Below are 18,784 nucleotides of genomic sequence, written 5' to 3' on the forward strand. Positions count from 1 at the left end.
CTGTGTGGCTTTAAAGGGGAGGCTTTCCCTCCTTCCCCAAGGCTCCACTCTTGGTCATACCTGGGCTGACAGCAACAGTAGGAAAGATAGAATGTACACGAACAACAGCCAGGAGAATCCTACCTCAGGAGCCCAGCCGCATCGTCAAGACCCACACTTCCTTACTCTTTACAGCTCAACTCAGCAAACATGTGGTCAAACCCATTTTACAGGCGAGGAAACCGAGGCTTGAGCAGTTAAATGATGGAACCAGGAGTCAAACCCAGATGTATCCGATGCTAAATCTCTAACCGTCCGTAGAGGCAAAAGCTGTATCGGAAACTGGGGGCCTCTTTACTCTCTTAAATCATTTACAAGCTAATTGATCCATAGTTTATAAACCTGAGAGGAGTTAATCATGGAAATTTTTACATGTAAATTGGTTTTTCAAAATTTCCATACCAATCGTCTTCCTTTTTGCTGATAGTCTGCTGCCGCAGAAGCCTGACAGCAAGGATCTATTTCCTTTCTTAAAAAACAGCTTTATGGAGGGGTGCCTGGGTGGTTCAGCTGGTCGAGCGTCCCACTCTTGATTTCGGCTCAGGTCATGGTCTTGGGGTTATGGGGTTGAGGCCTACATCGGGCTCTGCAACAGCGGGGAGTCTGCTTGGATTCTCTCTCTCCTTCTCCCTCTGCTCTCTTTCTCTCTCTCTCTCTCAATTAAATAAATAAATCTAAAAAAAAAAAAAGAAGAACCTTTGTTGAAATATGATTCACCTACCATACAATTCACCCATTTAAAGTGTGCTACTGAGTGGCTTTTAGTGTATTTACAGAGTTGTGCAATCATTACCACCACCCAATCTGAGAACATTTTCATCATCCAACAAAGAAACTCCTATCCTTTATCCCTTCGTTCTCCCTCCCTCGAGCCCCTTTGGCAACCACTAATCTGCTTTCTGTCTCTGGATTTGCCTGTTCTGAATATTTCATATAAATGGAATTATACATGTAGCTTTTTGTGACTGGTTTTTTTTCACTCAGAAAACTGTCTTCAAGATTTATCTATTTTATAACACGTGTCAGTAGTTCATTCCTTTTTACTGCTGAATAATATTCCATTGTATGAATACGCCACATTCACTAATCTGCTCAGTAGTTGACAGACTGGGATTGCTTCCACTTTGGAGAGATTATGAATAATGATGCTCAAGACATTGGCTCCATTGTCTTTTAATTCATTAGACTCTCCTTTTACCCTAAAAAGGTTACTGTGAACTCCCATAAATCTCTGACAAATTACTAGAAAGGCAGAAGGCTAAAATCCCTAGGCAAGACAGCAATTTGTGTGTCATACTTAGGGTGATCCATTCTTCCTGGTCTCCCTGGAACTTTCCCAGTTTAAGGCTGTGTCCTGGGAAAACTATTGGTTCCAGGCAAACCAGGACAGCTGGTTTCCTAGACTGGGACATAGTTCAGAAAGCAATTCTAGAAAAGCCTGTCTTCTGAGATGAGTTTAATGGTTTCTGGTGAAGATATAGTTTTTAAAACTGGCTTATGCAGTAACTATCACTTTACATAGTTTTGTTTTAGTGGGAAACAATTATTCTTTTAATTTCTACATAATGAACAATGTCTGAAAATTTCACATATGCTAATTTTAAGGGTTAAGCATATATATACAAAATGCCGGAGATATATATATATATATTTGCATATGATATTTTTAAGACTATTTTTTGGAGCCGTTTTAGGTTCAGAGCAAAATAAAGAGGAAGGTATAGATTTTTCCCATATACCATCTGCCCCCACACGTGCACAGCCTCCTCCATTATCACCATTCCCCATCGGAGCTGTACGTTTGCTACAATTGATAAGCCTGCTTAGTTTTTAGATGGAGTACTAGTTAATTATTAAAAGACCTCCCTAAAAGCTGAAAAGCCTCGTGTCCACAGGGTGGCGGTGTGACACCCATAAACCCAAATAGAATTGAAGTAGAAGCTGTGTTAATAAAACCGAATCTTTGCTTTGCGCTGCGTGGTTTTATAAGAAAATGAGTAAGGTCAACCAACTACTCGTGAGATCCACGGCTTTGTTCTATTCTGGCAAATAGCCTCATGGTTAACCACTGAGGTCCCCAAACCATAAGTTTAAGACAAAAAATATAAATTTAATCGAATAGTTCAGAGATACTCAAGTGTTCAGTTTTTTTTAATTGCAGCTGATAGAATTACAGAATTAGCAGCCTTAGAAATCACAAAATTCAATGTTTTCTGCCTTTTACACACACACACACACACACACACACACACACAAAACATTGAATAGGTCACGTTTTCAGATACTATACATGCCCATGGCATTTCGTAGATTATAACTTTACCCCTCTTCCTCTTCTTAAGCAAGGATTATTAAAATTTAGGTGAGTGACAGGAATATTATAAGGATAATATCAAGTCTTTATTTTTTAAGTTAGTCATTCACTAGTTTCAATACTTGATTTTTAGAAATAAATTACTTTAAAAAAAAAAGAAAGAAATTACTTTAATATGGTGTATACCCAATCTGGACACAAGTATGTTACCATTAAACTGAGAAAACATAATTCTAATACAACCTTCTACTGAATGCTGAACTCCCTCTTAGAATGTTCTCAACAGTTACCTCTCTGGGAAATAGACACAAAAACAATTACCTTTCATTTGCATTGGCTTCAGTAGCATAAACCCAGTGTTTACAGGCCTGATATTTATGAATTACATGTATTTCTGCATTCACATTAAAAAAGAAATACAGAGGGGCACCTGGATGGCTCAGTCAGTCAAGCAGCCAACTCTTGATTTCAGCTCAAATCACGATTTCAGGGTCATGAGATCAAGCACCACCTCCAGCTCTGTGCTCCTCGGGGAGTCTGCTTGAGATTCTCTCTCCCTCTTCCACTGTCCCTCCACTCCCCTTAAATAAATAAATAAATCTTACTTTAAAAAGGAAAAAGAATATGGAAGAAAAGTTATGCTTTTTCCTACAAATAGCAACAACCTTGAAATTTGGAAACTGTTCTATGATTTGTTCACACCATTAAAGGTAAGGGTAAAGCAAAGTGTGGGCTAGTTTCTTTTGCATGCAAGAAAAAGACACCTTCTTTTTCATAAAAACACGGAAATTGCTGAGAAAACCAATCTTCCTGTGATAGTTTCTAACTGGCACGTGGGGCTAGCATTCACCTTCTGTTAAGAAGGAGGCACCATAGACTCAAAAGCTGAGTAAAGATAAATTAGCAAAGGGGGAAAAAGAAAATGCAGTCGAAAGATGAATCTAGGGACATGTATTCACAGTCTCGTCCTTTTTGATGTCAGGTCACAGTGTCAATGGAATCTAAAGCAGTCTGATCTCTAGAGGCTCTTCATGCTGGAATCTGTCTTTTTCTAGGAGTCTTTGGTCCTAATCTGAGTTGTCTGTCTTCTGTTTGCCCATGTTGACTCAGCCATTTATCGTGGAGCTGCTGAAGTTCAGACACGCAGACAGTGGGCATCTAATCTAAGAGGGAATAGGATAGTATATGTTTAAATACTTATCCTGTTCCAGAACTTTTGAGATTCTAAATGTCCACTTCTATGACTTTCCTAACCATAACCACCAAATAATAGTAATTAGATTGAACAGAGTCATTTTTGTTTGTTTGTAATACTGTGTTAATATCAACAGGTGCCTCCAGGACCGCAATCCACTGGGTTGCAGAGATTCTTTGAGGCATTACGCGTATAGCTAGGACTAGGAAGGCTGCTTTTCTGAAAAAATGTCTTGTCTGTGCTAAATGATACATTGTCTACATCATATTGCCTGGCACATGTGAAGTGATGGGTTGCTCCTTAGTTGACCCAATGACTCTCTCTTCTTCAAGAGGCCAGGGACTTCCTTCTTACAGAGTTTCTCAATAGCTCCTGAAGTTTATAGAATAACTTCCTGTTTGATAGAACAGGCAGAACAAGCACTCTTCTGATATGAATGATGCTTTTGAGAGCTGCGTCTTTGAAGTTTCTTACAGGGGTGGTTGCTCACCTTTATAACAGATTTCAAAGGCCCATTAAGATAATTTGCCTGTTGTCCACTGCTCTGGAATGCAAAGCCAGGCTTCTGAACTCATCAAGGTTTGTCCCCAGGAACTCCCCCTGGCATTGCCTGCTCGGACCACTAAGAGTCTGTGTTGCATTCAGAGGGGCCCTGGATGTCAAACTGGAATGGCCTGAAGGTGTCAGTCATAACAGCTGCCACTTACGGAATGCTTTACTAACAAGGCTAGCCTTCTAACCCTCCCAACACTGCAAAGCAGATGCTATCCACAGGGGCAGCTGAAGAAGCTGAGGCTGGGACACTCAGCGACGCGGTGCAGAGCGTGGATGGAACCCAGGCCTGGATGGAATCCTATAGCACACGGCCATCCCTGGGCTCTTCACACAACGGATGACGGTGGCTCGTCTGGGAAACACCTGCCTCTCTACCCCAAGAGGCAGAGTGGCAGCATGACACAGGTCCCCCCTCACAAGTTAGACAGCTGGACAGCTGTAGCCCCAGCCCTAGAACTATGAAGACAGAATACTTACCCTCCATGAAAATAAAATCACTGGGGTTTTTGCTATTGTTGTAAGGTACCTGGGTTTCACTTACTTACCTTTTTATGGTGGTAGAAAAGAAAAAAAGCACATAACATAATGTGTACCATCTTAAGTGCTTGTAAGTGAACAGTTCAGTAGTGTGATCTGTTCTGCAACAGAGCTCTAGAATTTTTTCATCTTGCAGGACTGAAACTCCATACCCATTAAACAACAACTCCCCTTTTCCTTTCTGCCCCGACCCCTGGCAACCACCATTCCATTTTCTGTTTCTAAGAGATTGACGACTTTAGACGCCTCATACAGTGGGATCATGCAGTATTTGTCTTTTTGTACCTGGCTTACTCCACTTAGCATAATGTCCTCAGGGTCCATCTATGTTGTAACTTATGATAGGATTTCCTTCTTTTTAAAGGCTGAATAATATTCCATTGTATTACTATATTTTCTTTTTTTTAAATTGAGATATAATTGACATATGACATGGTATATAATTGACATATAACATAAGGTATACAACATGTTGATCTGATACATTTATACATTGCGATATGATTTCTTCAGTCGTGTTAGCTATTGCCTCTATCACGTCACGTTTTCTTTATCTAGTCATCTGTCCATGGACGTTTAGTTCGCTTCCACCTCTTGGCTACTGTGAGTAATGTTGCCATGAACATGGGTGTGCGTATATCTCTTCAAGATCCCGTTTTCAATTCTTTTGGATACAGACTCAGCAGTGGGATTGCTGGATCATATGGTAATTCTGTTTTTTATTTTCTGAAGAAACTCCATACGACTTTTTATAGTGGCTACACCATTTTGCATTCCTATCAACAGGGCACAAGGGCTCCAATTTCTCCACATGCTCACCCAAACTTGTTATTTCTGTGGGTTTTTTTTAATAGTAGCCACACTATTCTTTATTAAAGATATCCCTGACTCTTATCCTTCCCTCACGCTGCCCTATGCATTTTTATGTTGCTTGAATTTTTATAAATCTATTGCTTTTATAATTTTTAAGGCTGTAAATATACTTTTTAAAAAAATCTGTTGCATAAAGTTTGGCCAAAACCAACATTGAAGAGGTGTTTGATAGTTCTAAGTATAAATACGTTACCAAGTACTGAGAGAAATGAGGCCGTTGAATTGTGGATTTTCTGAATGGTCTGGAACTGAGACTAAGAGGTGAGACTGTGATCCAGATATCTCTCGACTGTCATCTGTCTTACCCATAGCCAATTAAGCAAGGCTAGCATCGTCAGGAAACCTACAGTCATCCAAGGCACGCATTAGAATGCCAAGTGAAAATTAGAACAGTTTCCTTTGTTAGACAGACAAATACATTCATTAATTGAAAGTAAATGTAAATAAATATTGTAACATAAACAGTGAAACTGTAAAACGTGAGCTGAAACCTACTGGAGAGATAAGAGAGTTCTCACAGAATGAGGGCCATCCTTGGAGAAGCAAGTGTGGTCCACGTACTAGTGCTGGTCACATGTGTTGGCAGCATGTACCTGACCCCACCCACCCCAGCTCCTCACTGATGCTGACACCAGGGTGATTTGGCCATTGGATGAACCCAAAGTCTGTTGTACACATTATTTGAAAATAAGAAAGGATAAAAGTTGAGTACTTTTTTTTTAGGATTCTAAAATGGCCCAGGTCAAGCCATCTTATGTCAAATTATCCTATGTCCCTGCCACCACCAGGCTATGTGACTTTGATCATGTCACTTGAACCTCTCTGTACTACTTCCACTTCCAACAATGGGAAGATTAAAATAGATAACCATGCATTCTCTTCTAGAGCTAACATTCTAGGATTTTAAAGTATACTTTCAAAATGTCCATGGGCTCTCAGGATGACTGAGAGAGTCAGCCCCAACAGGATCACGAGCACAGGACGATCCATGGTAAAGCCACTCTGTACAGCTACCCCTCCACCTTCTTTCACTACCCAGTCCTGGTTTCTCACCCCACATTCCGGCACCTCCCTTGCCCATCCTTCCCTACTCCCAGACCTCCCCCACCCTACACTTGAATCGAATAGAAAGAATAGTTAGATACAGATTTATCTTGACTCATGAAAATTGACTGAGTACCTTGGAACCGGATGCCGTTAGCACTTAACAGTGTTTGTGAAAACCAAGAAAAGGGCTCTATACCTCTGAAAACATTTTTACCCCATTGTTTTATATTAAAAGTGACTAATACCTTGGAATTCTATCATACTTTGGAACTGCAGAGGCTCTCATGTGTCGTATCTTACTAAATACTCCTGATAAGCTTGAGAGGTAGGTTTCATTATATCTCTGTTACAGATGAGGAATCCAGCATTGAAAAATAGAGCAATCTGGTCAAGAACTCATAATAAGTGGCAGATCCAGACCTGCATAATCAAGATCCTCCAGAACAGGGTATATACATTTTTACCTCTCCTTTTAATTTCTGAAGTAATTCTCTTCAGGCCCATATAAATCCATTTTTTGAACTCTCTCTCTCTCTCTCTTTTTTTTTTTTTTTTTGAAACATTACCCAGAAACTCCACTCTAAGAATTTTTTTTTAAAAGATTTTATTTATTTATTTGAGAGAGAGAGAGAGAGAGAACAGGAACAGTAGGGAGGGGCAGAGGCAGAGGGAGAAGCAGACTCCCCGCTGAGCAGGGAGCCCGACATCAGCACCCTGGGATCATGACCTGAGCCAAAGGGAGACGCTTAACTGACTGAGCCACCCAGGTGCCCCTCCACTCTAAGAATTTTAACTAGAATGTTAATGCTTAGCTTCTTGGAGATGTCACTGATTTTTGGGGGGTTTTTTGTCTGTTTTTTAATTCTCTCACAATGCCATCGCCAGAGAAGGTGTTCAAAAAGTAATTTTTGAGAGGATGGTAGATGGAAAGATGAATAGATGGATGGATGCTTGGAGGCACTAACCAAACAACAAATGAGAGAAGGAATGAATGAATGAACTTAGAACCATTTATCTTTTCAATTGTTGATGAGAAAATATTATAACCTTGTTAAAGCCATTTATCCATTTATTTAATGAACATTTTAATCCATTTATTTGGTATTTTATCTCTTCAATTAAGCATTGAGAATTAGAAATATAAAATTGAAAATTACTGTTCTACTTATACTTGCCCATCCCCACTTGATATGCCAAGAATTTTGGTTACAAATCAACAGAGATCAATTATAAACCTCTTTAATCTACTGGAAAGTATAATATGACAACTGTCAAGCTTCTGTATCCATCCAGGACTAAAAGAACTAACCATCCCAAAAGCTTTTCTTATTTTGACAGCGGCAGCTATTGCTTTCATCAAAGTCTAAATAATTAGCTGACTTTTCCCCTACACATTAAAGAAGTTGAAAAGTAACATCCTAGAATTATTAAAAGTAAAAATATATCACTAGTGCAAAAGTAAGTTTTAACTGAGTGTATACCAATTTTTGCACAAAGCTGAACTGAGCCAGTAAAAGATTGTGGGAACAGAGAAAAGCAGTCCTTACCAGCTCTTCTTGGACAAAAGAATGGGATTTCTCAAAATCTTGATAGTAATTTTACATAGGTTAAACCTAATTTTATCTACATTTAGAAATTTGTATCTATGTGATGGCCAATAGAGTCAGGATATAATAATTATATTTAAATAACAACATTCCCATGGCAAAAATCAAGGCTCAGTTTTGGAAGTTCTGAAGAAATACACTTGAAAATGTAACCATGGTTATCTGGTGAGGAAAAGAAATTAAGAAGACAGAAGACATTCTGTGCTATGCTTCTGAAATGTTTTCTCTTTTCACAATAATTGCATCTTGCATTTTAAGCAGAAAAAGTAATCTAAAATTTTGTTTATGCTTGGCTTCTGGAGTTTGTGTGATAAATCATTCCCAGAAGATTTCTAGTCTGTGTTATAAAGATGTCTACTCATATTCATATCAATTCCTTCTTATTCAGTTTACATAAAGACATAATCATCTCAATGAATACGATGCCTGCAGAGATCGGAGCACAGACACTAGAAGATGTGTGTTATTGCCATAGTGGAAACATTATTGCCAGCCACAGTTTTCACAAGGTCAAGGTTTCCTCAAACTGGAATTGAAGAAATTCAAAGTCATTATTATTCTAAGTTGGAAAGCAATTCTGCAAACCTAGCTATCTTTGTAACACAAATTATTACAGATAACTATTTAACTGTGTGTCTCTGATCAAAGTCTAAATTACATACTGCACAACACACACATTGCAAATTCACAACATTCCGTAAAGCAATAGAGCATTCAAAACAATGGCTTGAATTGGAGACACTTCTTTGTTTAAAGCACTTACCTGTTTAACTAGTTTCTGAAAAGACCTTGGAACCCATAATAATAACTTGGGTTTATTGCTTAGATAACTACAGAGAGGAATAAGGTGCACATTTTTAAAGAGTACAAGAACTTGATTTTATAAATCTACTAATTATTTTAAAATAGTAATATCAAATCATAACTCATTTATCAAACACTGGAGAATTAGGTGTGGCATATTAGCAATTTTTCAAACAGCTGTAGGTAACCATTTCAAATATCTTTTTTATTTTTTTTATTTTAATGTTTTTTTATTATATTGTTAGTCACCGTACAGTACATCCCTGGTTTTTGATGTAAAGTTCGATGATTCATTAGTTGCGTATGACACCCAGTGCACCATGCAATACGTGCCCTCCTTACTACCCATCACCGGCCTATCCCATTCCCCCACCCCCCCCCTGAAGCCCTCAGTTTGTTTCTCAGAGTCCATAGCCTCTCATGCTTCATTCCCCCTTCTGATTACCCCCCCTTTCTTTATCCCTTTCTTCCCCTACCGATCTTCCTAGTTCTTATGTTCCATAGATGAGAGAAATCATACGATAATTGTCTTTTTCTGCTTGACTTATTTCACTTAGCATTATCTCCTCCAGTGCCGTCCATGTTGCAGCAAATGTCTTTTTTATTTTTAACAACAATCTATGAAAATTGCAGCAGATATTTTCTCACCTAATTGAACAGAATCTATTGAGCAGAATCACCTTTGTCTGAAGGGTCAGGGACATCAGTTGCTGTGCTGCAGGACACACTTCACCATTACTAAGGTTTTTATATGCGATTTGGCTCCCTTGCTACCTCCTCTGTGGTCTGTTTTTCCCAGAATGCCTGTAGCACCCCCCCCCACGCCGTTTCATTTTTTTCTAATATACCACACCCTAGGAACTTAATAATAAGTGAAAGTAACCAGTGAAACCTGATAAGCAAGCTTGCTTAATCTGTACACTTAATTTTACACACAAAGCTGAGTCAAAAGGCTCTGATAGGAAACCCTGATACGGACTTCATTCCCCTCGGGTGGTTTACCTTTACTCCTCAAGTCGGTGCCCTGCTCTTTGCCAAGTCCACGCTGTGCCTTGATCTAGGTGGGTGAGATCGTGGGAAAATAGGTCGCCAAATAATAAAAACAACACAGTTCAGGTCATTTATGTGCCTATGACCGCTACAGTCGCCGAGAGTGATCTCAATAAATAGTACCCCCTCCCCCATCCAGCTACAAACAATTTGAGTAATAGGGGAAAATTGGAACCTTTGCCAATAGACGTTGGTTGTAAGTGTGAGACCCAACTGGGTCTACTGACTAAATTATAGTCTTAGGAAGATTTTCCCACTCGATCTTCAACAGCCCTGAGCCTAAGCAGACCTGTGGGATGAGGGCTCCCTCCTAAGAAAAAAAGGGAAGAGCTGAGTTGTGCATTCCTAGTGCATCTTTATGAATTTTCCGTTCTACTGAGCTGATGTTTACAGCTTCAATTTCATGTACCACCAGCCTTCCATTACTTCATCTCGTCCTCCTTTGGTTACCACAGGTGCGGAGGACTGAACTAATCCTACTCATCCCAGGGCAAAGTCTCATCCGTGTCAAGGGTCCGTAAAAAGCCCTCTTTTGCGTATTTATCTATACACGACCTCTGTTTTCTTTCCCACCACAGGCAACAACGCTAACGCAGCTTATATGTTTTCTTGAGTTTGTATGCAACTGTGTAAAAAGTATTGTTGTTGGAGTATATATTTTAAAACTTTATATAAATGTACATACTCATGGTCCCATGCTGTGACTTTTCTTACTTACCAAGCTTTTAAGGCCTGTCTGTGCTATGATACATACGTCAAGTTCATTGCTTCTAAATGTGACGTCGTGGTCCGAGATGTGCAACCGCGACACTTCAGTCCTTATTCCCCGACGTGACGGGCGTCCTGATGCCTCCACAACCTCTTGCTTGTCCCATTACGGTCCCGACTGCCTCATCGAGCTGCGGGCACCGAGTCTGATGGCGCACAGCCAGTTGACCGCCTAAAGCGGCTGCACCCATCTACATTCCCTCCGGCACTGCAAGAGGGTTCCTATTACCCCAAATCCGCACCAAATTTTATATTACCTTTCTATTTGTGCCATTCTCGTGGGTGTCAGCTGGTATCTCATCGATTCAAAATTCACCTTTCTCTCTGAATACTGACAAGTTTGGACAGCTCTTTACACACGTATTAGCCGCTTAGGTTTCTGTAAGTAGTATGTCATATCCTTTGCCCATTTTCTGTACATTCCCTGGAATTTTCTGAATGATTTGTAGGTACAAATGTATTCCAAATGTTGGTTCCTTGTCTGTGGAGGAGTTGCAAGTATCTTCCTTTAGTCTTTCACTTACCTCTACATTTTGTTCAGTACGTCCTTTGCAAATAGAAATTCTTCATTTTTTTCAATCAAATTCCTAAATTATTTTGCCTTATGGTTGTACTTTTGTTCTCTCTGATATCTAAATGAACCCATACTTCTTAGGACAGTTCAGGGTAAGCCACTCACAGGCACTGTTTCCCACACAACCAAGTCGAGAAGATTCATCCAATCTATTTTATTTATATAAAAATAGTACATTTTTGCTTCCAATTGAAGTTGTTTTGTTTTAGTATTAGGGTGGTATGGGCAGACAGATTTATTAATGACAATATACATTGAACAAAAATATTCCTCTTATCCTACAGTGAATTATAAACCAAATTACTCTGCAGTAAGCTAACAAATGGGAAGAGAGGAAGTGGGCTGTCTGGACCTGTCCAAAAACTCACAAATCAAGCCCCTCCCCTAAATCAAACCTAAGGCCTCGGGCTTCTGGGTGGCTCAGTCAGCTAAGCGTCTGCCTTTGGCTCAGGTCATGATCCCAGGGTTCTGGGATCGAGCCCTGCATCAGGCTTTCTGCTCAGCAGGGAGTTTGCTTCTCCCTCTCCCCTTGCTCTTCCCCCCTGCTCATGCTCGTTCTCTCTCTCTCTCTCTGTCAAATAAATAAATAAAATATTTTTTAAAAAATTAAGCCTAAGCCCAAATCTTGAAGGTGAGGGTCCAAATGCATTTAGTCTAGAGATTGACATGGAGTGGCAAGGTCTTTTACTGTGGCCCTCCCTCCCGGTGGGACTTTTGGCACAGGGTAAGGTTTATCCTTCCTGGCTTTGCTTTGTTTTGTTTGACTTTTTATTTTGAGACAAGAGTGGGTTCACACACAGTTAAGGAATAGTACTGAGAGATCTGGTATACTCCTTCCCCAGTATTCCCTAACGGTAACAACTTACCCAAACAACTACCGGGACCACCACAAGCAAGGTACTGACACTGACTCCATGTGTGCATGTCGGTGTGTTCTCCACATTCCAGTTTCGTCATTTCAAGAATGGTGTAGTACTGAGATCCTACGACCTGTGACCGAGGCTTGGAGATTCATCCAAGTTGTCATGTGTCTGTTCCCTGTTTTCACTGGGCAGTATTTCGTGGTATGGAAGTTGCACTCTTTGTGAAACCATTCGCTCACTGCGAGACATCTGGGTTGTTTCTAGTTTTTGACTATTCTGAATAAAGATAGTATCAACATTTGTGTGTGGGTTTTTGTGTGGTCCTAAGTCTTCCTTTCTGTGGGAAATGTGATCGGTAAGTTGTAGAGTGGTGGTATGTTTAGTACATTGAGAAACTTGCAAAAAGGAACGCCTGGGTGACTCAGTCTGTTAAGCGTCTGCCTTCGGCTCAGGTCACGATCTCAGGGTCCTGGGCTGGAGTCCCGCATCGGGCTCCTTGGTCGAAGGGGAGCCTGCTTCTCCCTCTACCTGCCACTCCCCCTGCTTGTGCTGTCTCTCTCTCCACCTCTCCTCTGTCAAATAAATAACTAAAATCTTAAAAAAAAAAAAAAAAAGAAGAAGAAGAAGAAGAAGCAGCAGCAGCTTGCAAATGATCTTCCAGACTGGCTGTACCATTTCATAATCCCACCAGGCATGTCTGAGTGATTCAGCTTTCCGCGTCCTCACCAGTATTTGGTGGTGTCACCATTTTTATTGAGCTCTTTGGATAGGTGTGTACTGATAACTCATAGTTTAAACCTGCATTTCCCTCATAGCTAATGATGTCGACTATCTTCTCATGTGCTTACTTATCATCCAAATATCCTCTTTGGTGAACGTGTCTTCATGTCTCTCCCATTTTCTAATTGGACTGTTTGGGTTCTATACTGGTAAATATTACGAGTTCTTTCTTCATTCTCGGTACTGGTCCTTTGTCAGATACGTGGTTTCCTAGAGTTGCTTCCATTCTGTAACATGCTTCTTCATTCTCTTATCTAGTTTTATTTTTTTCCCCCAGAACAAAAGGTTTTAATTTTAAAGTAGCTCGACTTACAATTTTTCCTTTCAGAGATTGTGCTTTTGGTATCAAGTATAACTTTCTATCTAACCCTGGATTCCAAAGGTTTTCTCTTCTTTTTTTTCCTAAGATTTCATAGCTTTTATGTTTGACATTTAAGACCATGACCCATCTTGAGTTAATTTTTGTATACCGTGGAAAACCTGGATTGAGGCGCTTTTTTTTTTTTTTTTTTTTTTTTTTTTTTTTTGCCTGTGGACGTTTAGCTGTCCCAGCACATCATCTGTTGGACTCTCCCCTTATTTAGATCCTCTTTGATTTCTTTCATCAGTGTTCTGTAGTTTTCAGCATACAAGTCTTATACATGTTTTAACAGACTTACCTCATGTATTTCATTTTTGAGTGACTGTAAATGGTATTGTATTTTTAATTTTCACATCCACATTCACTGTTAGTATATGGAAACACAATCAATTTTTGTATGTTTATATTGTATTCTGCCATCTTGCTAAGCTTACTTATGTGTTCTAGAAGTTTTAGTAGATTCCTCAGGACTTTCTACATAGACAGTCATGTCATCTGCAAACAAGAATAGTTTTATATCTTCCTTTCTGATTTGTATGCCCTTTATTTTCCTTTTTTTTTTTTTTGCCTTATTAAATTGGCTAAAGTTGTCAGCATTATGTTGAGTAAAAACAGAAGAGCAGGGAGAGCAGACATTCTTCTTCTGTTCCCAATGTCAATGGGAAAGCATCAGGGTTTCACATTAACTATGATGTTAGCTGTAGGTTTTTTGGTAGATGTTCTTTATGAAGTTGAGGAACTTTCTATTTCTACTTTCCAGAGTAATTTTTATGAGTGACGGCTGAATTTTTTTAATTAATTAATTAATTTATTTATTTTGAGAGAGAGCAGGGTGGGAAGAGCAGAGGGAGAGAGAGTTTTTTTATTTTTTAGAGAGAGAGCAAGAGAGCAGGGGCAGGGGTGTGAGGAGGAACAGAGGGAGAGGGAGAGAGAGAGAGAATCTTAACCAGGCCCTATGCCCATCGTGGAGGCCTATGTGGGGTTTGACCTCATGACCCTTAGATCATGACCTGAGCCGAATCAAGAGTCAGATGCCTAACCAACTGAGCCATCCAGAAGCCCCTTTATTTAAAAATCTTTATTTATTTTTTTGAGAGAGAGCAGGGGTAGGAGGAGGGGCAGAGGGAGAGAGAGAATCTTTTTATTTTTTAGAGAGAAAGCAGGGAGCAGGGTGGCTGGGGAGGAGGGACAGAGGGAGAGAGAGAATCTTAGGCAGGCTCCCTGCTGAGCACAGAGCCCGAAGAGGGGCTCCATCTTAGGACCCTGAGATGATGATCTGAGCTGAAACCAAGAGTCAGACACTTGATTGACTGAGCCACCCAGATGCCCCGTGAGTGCTGAATTTTGTCAAGTGTCTCCCCTTCATCAATTAGTGAATGGTCTGTAATGCGAAGTCCTACTGTGACTGAGGAAGAGAGTTGAGCGTGTTCTGGTCTTCACGGTACACCACAGGAATAAAGCCAACTGGGTCTACCTTCAAGTAGGGACAGAAAATGTTGGCTGGAGAAAGTTGAATTGATGTTGTTGTTTTTCAAGAGCCCCTCTGCTACGGACTGACACATACTGGCAGGGTGGAAAGGGTAGAAACTGTTTAGCTAATATTTTAACCGAAGTCTGCCAAACCTGTATCCTTCAAGATTTCATCTGGCAAGTTGGAGAAGACAGCAGAGCGGCTAAGGGCAGGGAGGGGGTGAGGAGGGCCAGACGAGGCAGCCTGCTGTCAGACTGCCTGGCTCTCCCTGGCAGTTCTGCTAACAAAGTGGCAAGTCTTTTGGATTCCTTTTAACCTGCCTCTCAATCTCATTCTATGTTCTCTGTTCAAATAAAAATTCCATTAACTAGAGAATTGTTGTCTAAATAAAGACTTCAGAATCAAACCCATAAAAGTCTCTCTGTTTACTTAGAAATTTCTGTTCTCAGAAAAGATTACTCAACTTCTTAATTTCAAGATTTTTATCTCTCTTTTTTTCCAACCTATGATCGTCTCCCTGTGGTCTGGAATCACAACTTTTTAAAAAAATCATATGACATAAACATTTAGATTTTTTAGGGAAAACATCCTCTTTGAAAAGGCAACGCCTGTCCCTTAAGCTGAAATTCGATCCTTCACCTATTAAACTAAATGAAGACCTTTTCTTGAGATGAAGCTTGTGAAGGTAGGAGATAAAAGGCTTTAAGAAAAGAAAAGTGGGTACTAGTTTTTAATAGGAGTAGTCCCATTTCCTACTCATCATCAGGACTTTTTATTTTAAGCTTCTCCGAGTTTCTGCATTCAAGATATTTATGGGGATATCCACGGAATTTACAAACCGCTGTGCGGAGACAGGGCTGCAAGGATCTGAGGGAAGGCCAGCCACCTGGGCCTCGGTCTTCCTGCTGTGTTGCCTAAGAGGTTCTGCAACAGTCTTTGTTTTCTTCCAACTCTAAAGTCAGATCACGTGGAGGGATGTAGGGGAGGAAAGAAGATAAAAATCAGGACCTAATCTCTTAGCAAAAGTTGAGATAAATGGCCCAGGCTTTTGAATGGAGAGCCCTCATTAGTCCCAAGCTTCCTGATTTCCCTCCCGGTCCTCACCGGGAGGTGTCCGTGGATGCTCCGCTCCCACCCCATCCACGGCACGTGCCTGTTCTTTGAAATCCTCAGGCCCCGGGTCTGAGTACATGAGAGTCACGTGCTCAGGCCCAAAGATGGGGCCAATTCTTCTTGAAAGTTTTTGTTTTCTGTTTTTAGCTTCCAAGAATACTTTCCAGAGATCCCAAGGGATCACCTCCATTTCCCCAACAGCTCACATTAGCATCAAGACAGCATCCTGGATGTCCAAGCAGGAAGTATCACAGACTGTCTAGTCTAGCCTACTCCTTGTAGAGATGAGTAAACTAAAGCCCAGGCGGGCAGGCAGGGAGCGACTTTTACCTGGTCACAAAATTTGTGGAGCCAGGACTAGACCCAGTTCTCCTTGATCCTTGGCCAGGGTCTCCCCGCTGTCCCAATATCACAAGAGCATAAAATTTGAGGGCAGCGGTGGGCTGTGCTGGGGGCTGCTCAGTTCTCCTTTCCCTTCCTCTCTGCTTCCCCAGCTCTGACCAATTGTTGTTAAGCTCTTAGTGGTCATAGCCTAAAGGTCTAAAGGTCAGTTTCAGCCTCAGTATTGGGAGACCCTGCAGCCCTGTATCCCGGACTCCCTCCACCCATAATGGCAACTTCTGACTCCTGCTATCCACTCCCCATTCATTCTTTGCTCTCCAAGTAATCTCTCCAGCTCTTTCCCCTGAGTTCTAGGCTCGGGTGGAGGGTCCAGCGGGGAAAAGGGACGGCACCTGAAGCCTGTTCGCTGAGCCTGAAACTCAGCCGCCAGGTCTGATTTCAACACTCAAGTCAATAGTTTGTGGCTATTATGAGTGAGTGGAGGGCCCTCTGCCTTTACCTTGGGGGTTCTGAATGACAGCTATTACAGACCTGCATAACTCCAGGAAGATATTCCCAGAGCACAAGGACCCTGGCTGGTGGAAGAGAGCCTCCCTCCCCTCCTCACCCAGGCAAACAGCCCAAGGCTCTGGGCTGCAGTTGGGTACTGTGATGACAGCAAAGCCTGGACTTCTCCTCCAGTATCCACCATTGACCGTCCCTTCCACCTCCATCTCACACCAAGACAGAGAGTGTGGAAATGAGCAACTGGTCAGTGATGGGCTCTTGCAAGCCTGGCAAATGAAGCTGCCCCACCATACCTCTTCTCTCCCCACTGAACGGGTTTGGTAAAAAGAAAATAAAAACTGTGCAGTTACCCATCTTGTGCCCCACACCACACACAGCACAGAAAACAAAAATGGAATGCGAACATTCTTCAAAATTGATTTTTTAAAACTATGCACATGTATTGCAGGCAACTAGAACTTGAAAATAGGGTTGCCCCTTGAAAGTTACACTATATCAATAAAGAAAGAATTGGAAACAGAATGAGGGAACATGGAGACGGCCCAATTATAATATTAGCACATCTACAGAAGAAATGGAAATTAGACAAGGCTAATTTAGGAGGCAGGTGTGACAGTGCTCCACTAATAATCTCTGCCACTGGAAGAGGGTGTCGCCTGCTCAGTCCAGCTGTTTGGTGCTGGTGGCAGAAATACCCACACGGAGGTGATGAAGACGCTTTCCTTGACCAAACTAAAGTCAGGCTTCTCTGAGCTCCTTTTCCAACGAGGTCTCATCCTTGGGCTCTCTTCTGCCTACTAAGTCAGTTTAGAGAGAACCTTCCACCATATTGGATTACCGTTGATATCTGATTAAGTTTCTCCTCCTCCACCTTTGATGTATGAGTCTTGACCTTTCTTCAGCAAGAACCCTGTTAAGTGGCTTTAGCAAGAATCACTCTATCCTTGATGTCTCTTCTTAATAATTTTCCATCTGTTTGTTGGCTGGAAATCCCTGCATATCTTTGCTGTATTCAGAGTGAAGCCCGATCTCTCTCTCCTATTGCCATAGTCTTGACCCCTGTTGCAATATTCCCAAATAAAGTCTTCCTTACTATTTGAATAAGTGTCAGAGTATCTTTTTTTTTTTTTTTTACTTTAATAGGGGTAAGGGATGGGAAGGATCCAGTACTCCTACTTGTTGCCTTCGAACATTAGAACCACTAAAATAATCAGCCTTCTTTTTCTTTCATGTTCGCCTAACTACCTCTGTTGGTTTCTACCTACCGAAGTTGTTCTCAAGCTGAAGAAAATGCCCGTCACCATTTTATAATTCTCGGTATTAATAAATTGGCATTGATGCTGGTTTATATATTTCTGTGATTAAGTTAACCATGGAGTGGTATCCCCAAGTTCAAGCACATTGACAAAAATCAAGTTTCTGGGGCTGCAAAAGAGAGGACCAGAAGGTGAGATTTGGCCACAGTGAGCTGCGGCCTTTAAGAATCCGTGCTAGAGCTTAGACGACACAGCTACCCTAATGAACACCAGCAGCCAGAAGTCAGCAGGGAGTTAGAGACAGGAAATAATGTGGGTGAGACCAACTATTTGGGCTGTTGCACTCAGACTTTAATCCTCCTTCCCTCTCACTGCCTATGTCCTAAGACTCCATCATAGTTTGTGTTTCTAACCTCTACCTCTCAGATCTACCAACGGCTTTATCCTGACTTGGAGATTTTATTAAAATGCAGATTCTGTTCAGAGGTCCAAGCAGAGTGGGGACAGGAGTTTGCCTTTCTAGAAAGTTCACAGATGTTTTGATGCTGCTGGTCCAGTGATCCCCCGCCCCTTTGAGCACAAGAGGCAGGTGTCATCATCTCTAGTCTTGGAGTACTGCCACAAACTCCTACTTGGTCTTTCTGCCTCTTTCCAATCCATTCTCCACCCCACAGCCAGTGTGGTCTTCCAGAAATCAAATCTGAACAAGTTCCTCCACTTTTCCTTGC

This window comes from Ursus maritimus, unplaced genomic scaffold, assembly GCF_017311325.1.
Source record: "Ursus maritimus isolate PB19 unplaced genomic scaffold, ASM1731132v1 scaffold_13, whole genome shotgun sequence".
Lineage (NCBI taxonomy): Eukaryota > Metazoa > Chordata > Mammalia > Carnivora > Ursidae > Ursus > Ursus maritimus.